At 43.0% G+C, this 5615-nt stretch overlaps 1 long non-coding RNA gene across 1 annotated transcript; it reads right to left on the bottom strand.

The window, feature by feature from the left end:
* Nucleotides 1-400: 400 nt before the first annotated feature.
* LOC135823134 (uncharacterized) lies at nucleotides 401-1672 on the bottom strand. Its single transcript, XR_010554615.1, has 2 exons — nucleotides 1594-1672; nucleotides 401-1119 (listed from the first exon to the last, which is right to left on the bottom strand). It is a non-coding gene; the product is annotated as an uncharacterized LOC135823134 (long non-coding RNA).
* Between the last annotated feature and the right edge of the window lie 3943 nt (nucleotides 1673-5615).

Raw genomic sequence — 5615 nt, 5'->3', positions numbered from 1 at the left:
TCCGCCTTGTAACATGCTGACAACTAACACCATGCATGTACATTTCACTCTCGTTCGGGCCTGATTTAAATCTGGCTTTGGAAATTTTATTTTCATTGCTATCAGGTTCGGCCTCATTCTCTCTGTGCTGTGCTGAGAATTTCACAAAGAACAAAACAGCATGCTGTCCGCAGATTGAGTATGTACCTAGCACTCTGATGTGGTTGGTAAGTATGGTGGTGTAGTAGTGTCTTTGCTGTTTGTGTTATGCACAGCTCACTGACTTGTCAGTTTGAGCACTCTGGCAGGGTACGTTCGGGCCTGGTTAGAATCTGGCTTTGGAAATTTTATCTTTCATTGCTTTCAGGTTCTGCCTCATTTTCTCTGTGCTGCGCTGATGAGTCCACAAAGAACGAAACAGTTCCGTCCGCAGATTGAGTGCCATGTACATACACACACGTCTGACCTGCCCAACGCGGAAGCGATGATAGCGAAGAGATATGTTCAACATAGCAACTTGTGTTGGGATTACACCATTCAACATCTTGCAAGGCTGATACACACACACACACACACACACACACACACACACACACACACACACACACACACACACACACACACACACACCTTGAACCTTGAATGTGCCCATTGCCCATGGCAATGATAGCGAATGGGCTGTCTGCTAGCTTTGCAGTACGGAGCGTGGCGCTTGAGATCCCCGGGACAACGGCAGACCTTTCCACATGCGCAGCGGAAGCCAGAGTCAGGATCAGGGGGAGCACGGGCGGGAGGACGACGATGAGCAATCTGCCTCCAGGCAGAGCGATCCTGGGCAGCAGCAAACCAGCATAAAGAATGCACAGGGGGGCTGATGGAGTGGAGGTCATCTACGACGACGTTACGCCACCGCTTGCGTGGACCATGGCGAGGAAGCGTTGCAGGAAGCTCCCCGAACAAAACTCGCTTCGCCATACGGTCGTCGTTAATCCGGCCAACATGTTTAAGCCAACGCAGTCGATATTCTCGGATGATGTCCGCGACATCACAGTCAATGCCAAGAGTTCTGGCCATGATAATGGAGTTGACGCGGTTGTCCCACTGGTCCCACTTGGAGATGCCAACGATGATGCGAACACACTGGTGATGAAACGCGCATGAAACACAGACACACACACACACACAGGCACGCACACCATCATTCCATGTGCCATGTATGCGCCAGTCGCAAGAAAAGCACGCACATGTGCAAAATTAGTTGATCTGCACGCACAGAATTTCTCCTATTGCAATGATAGCGGATCTGCATCTGAATGAAACAAATAACACATACCCCCCCCCCCACACACACACACGCACACACACACACACACACACACATACACACACACATACACACACACGCACACATGCACACACACACACTCACACATGCAAACTGTTCTCCTACGGTAGATTCTATTCCAGGACTGCATACATGTACATCATTATCCTAATCACCCATTCCTACTCTGCTCTGTTTGCGTATAGCATCATGTGGATGAATGTCTGGTGATATGCACATAGCTAACTGCTACATCACACTCATAACGTATACACTGTAGTGCAGCTTACGCATGGTTGATCACACAGTGAGCAATGAGTCCTGGAGGCACGAAACCTACGTCACAATACCAGCCAAGTCGTGGATGAGTGTCCGCCTATGCACCAGACACTACCTGATGTACAGGTATCAGTCAGCTATGTGAGTATCATCAGCCATGCATCTACCTGATCTACTAGGCCACGTGCGTAAAGTATAGATGATGGTGGTGAGAGAAGCATGGCTCTTTGCCAGTCTGATCTGAAACCAAGATTAGAATAGAATTACTTAGAAGAAGGAAAGGACCAAAGGTTTACACCGCAGTATGCGTTGTTGTCCACTAACTTATTTCCAAGATGATGTAGGGTCGGAACGTGTAACATTTGCCACAATATTCACTGATGATACTGACAGACCTGACGTTTGCCTCGATCACGTTTTGGATACACTGACCAACACACTTCCAGCCGGTCATAAAAATATTCCATTCATTCAATGAAAAAAACTATGAAAAACTGAATTAGTTTTCGTCGCACACATGATGTCATTGCCGTGACAACTTTGACAGGATCTAGATCATAGATGTGAATGAACCAGTGATTCCCTGACTCCATTCCAGGGAATCGGTAGTATTCGGCACCACTACAGTCGTCAATCCAGGGACTAACAAGTTACATGTAAGTTTCACGATGACAGCGTGAACAAGGTGGAGGACCCAAAACAGTGTTCCTGACTGAAACCATAAACTGGTTGGCGGGCCCGGTCTTGCGACCATTTGAACCACGAGATCAGGGAATGTTCCTATAATATAATGCTCCAATAGAGTAGTGAGTGTCTGAACAGGGGCATAACCCCATACGGTTCAAATGGGCACAAGATCGAGACCCTACCCGGCAACCGGTGTATGGTTGCAGTGAGCCTGGAGTAGTGTTTTCCCATACAGTGCGTAGTCCACCTTGTTCACACTGTCATCGTGAAACTTACATACTACAATCAGGTACGTGTAGTTACGAAGTTTGTGTTCAAACCGCACTACCCAGATCTGTTCATTTCCAACAGCAATGGCCAAACAGGAATGTCGTGAAATTATGACTCCATACCAGTAAAGAACGTTTCTCCGGCCATTTTCAGTCTTTAATTTGGCAAACATTGAAATCTGCCCAAACTCTGTACAGTGAGTGTTAACGTAGTCAAGTGGTGTGCTTCATTCACTGTCCGAAGAGTGCTCAATGCCCATGTAGGGCAGAGCCTTGTACACAAGAGAGAGTTTGGAAGCTTCCAAGCTTCCAAACTCTCTCTTGTGTACAGTGAGTGTTATGAACCCTCTGAGATAATCTAAATTGTCAGGATCGAACGACCACACGGCACGAGGACAACTCTTTTCTTTTCCACAGTATATTTCATTTCATCTGATAATTAACAATGAACACTAATAACACCAGCTATTTATAGCATGCAAAACAGCGTACATGTATATCAAAAGTTCTGATTCAAAACATACGCATATAAAACATGACATGACAGGGTACTACAGTGCATTTCAAAACTATAGACGCGTAGGGTTTTTGAAATATTTCAAATTTGGCTGGACCTTTTTGAGAATAGTTTTCGGAATATTGCTCAGGATCGCTCCACAATTACTCGCATATAGTTTCTAAAGGATTGGATAACAGACGCCCAATTTGGAAAAATTTATGCACAAAGTGATCACAGATTTTATGTGGTATAGATACTGGCATAACGGTTTTTGCCTAGGTACGCGTCTATAGTTTTGAAATGGACTGTAGTATACTGCAAACCGCACACAGCGCATATAGCGTATGCCATGCAGCAACATCAGCGGTACGGCGGAGTCGCAATACAACATTGCAACGAATACAATGCCATAAGCGCGAAGGCCTTTCCCACTTGAGAACTGGTGGTTTGCAACAGTGAGTTTAGATAATGGAAAACGCTGTCCAGCTGTACTTATACTACATGTACATGTATGTGCTACACTTGATACTGTGCGTAGACTAGAGGTACAGACTCACTGAAATGTTTGCTACTTTGTCAGCTCATCATCTCAACACAGATCCTAGTGAGAACAAAACTACTTATACATGCAGTTAGACAGTGTTGATGTGTAGCATAGTTTACATACAGTGAAGTCTGTATTCTACATTGCTGTTTATCTCATAGTGGATATGTGGGAGAATCTCTGACAAAATGTCTTTTTCTACACGTCATGTAAGAAGGAAAAGAATTGCGTGCAAGTGAACTTGCTAATACTGAAATTGGGTATTGGCAAATCAGTGTCCCTGTAACCGACCTGGGACCATACCACCCTTCAGGAGCTGACTTTGGATCTCAAGACTGTGTATTCTATTGGTAAAAGTTTCCATTCTGAACTCAATGCCACTGGGTTGTTATGTCTAGTGTTATGTGTAATGACGTCATGATGATTGAAGGGAAAACTCTGTACAAGTACAATGTACAGTCTGTAGTCTTAAGTACAACTTCTAACGTTATGCTGTATTTGTTTACTAGGACAAACCTTTTTACGTTATGCTGTATTTGTTTACTAGGACAAACCTTTTTACGTTATGCTGTATTTGTTTACTAGGACAAACCTTTTTACGTTATGCTGTATTTGTTTACTAGGACAAACCTTTTTACGTTATGCTGTATTTGTTTACTAGGACAAACCTTTTTACGTTATGCTGTATTTGTTTACTAGGACAAACCTTTTTACGTTATGCTGTATTTGTTTACTAGGACAAACCTTTTTACGTTATGCTGTATTTGTTTACTAGGACAAACCTTTTTACGTTATGCTGTATTTGTTTACTAGGACAAACCTTTTTACGTTATGCTGTATTTGTTTACTAGGACAAACCTTTTTTACTTTATGCTGTATTTGTTTACTAGGACAAACCTTTTTACGTTATGCTGTATTTGTTTACTAGGACAAACCTTTTTACGTTATGCTGTATTTGTTTACTAGTGTAATGGGTAGCCGAGTGGTAGGCGCGGTGCAATTAACAAGAATTACTTTTATTCTACTTTCAGGTACACACCTGAGATATAATCGTTATTGCAAGAAGAAGCGGCAAAATAAATAACTTTCTCTCCGGTGCTCACCTAGAGGCTGAATCCTTATTCTTCGAGTTAGCTTTCATTGCTATCCAATCTAATCTAATCTTCTCTTCTCTTCATCAAAACAGAAATGCGCAGCCGCTTTTATGCAGCAGACGACGTACGCTTACATACGGAGATACACTAAATATACATCAGGCAAGCTCCGTATTAGTTCCGTACTGCTTCCGTATTGGTCGGGCAGGGATACTACACCCTCCCTTCCTACAGATAATCACGCCCTCGTGATTCTCAAAAATTAGTGAAGAGTTATGAACAACAGCGTCACCCGGAAGATGGCAAATTATATCGGAAATATCAATGAAAAATATCAATTGTGCACTCATAATCATGTATAAACAATTAAAATGAAACAATTCCAGAACGTTTTCGTGTGACCATCATCAGTGGAACATCGTCACATAGTAAGAATCACTAAAACAACCAGTTATATAGCTAGAGTAACATGAAAAGAAGCGTGAGAATGCAGCACAGCTAGCGGTTATGCATAACGCGTGTAGTGTGAACCTTTGCAGTGTATCTGAGAATGGTAGCAGTAGATGAATGTGAATGTGGAATTGTTTCATTTTAATTGTTTATACATGATTATGAGTGCACAATTGATATTTTTCATTGCTATTTTACGACTGTTGTCTCCTCGTCGGTTATATCGGAAATGATAACGTTTAGAGTAGACAGAAGAAATGAACTGATAACAAATCATAAAGTAGAAGCACACCAGGTTCACACGATCTCACGGGGTCAAAAGGGGAAAGAACTGTCCTCCAAATAGGACCTGAAAAACTACAGCACTCTTGCTGCACAACGCTGGCACAACCCGCCAGGAACATCGCAGTTCAAAAACCGAACTGAACACACTATAACTATAAGGGGCGTTGTCACACACATTGTCCCACGTTAGCTGGGTAAGCCGTGG

This window comes from Sycon ciliatum, chromosome 8 (genome assembly GCF_964019385.1).
Source record: "Sycon ciliatum chromosome 8, ocSycCili1.1, whole genome shotgun sequence".
NCBI lineage: Eukaryota > Metazoa > Porifera > Calcarea > Leucosolenida > Sycettidae > Sycon > Sycon ciliatum.
The sequence above is the reverse complement of the archived record's forward strand: the minus strand, read 5'-3'. Positions and strand labels throughout refer to the sequence as shown.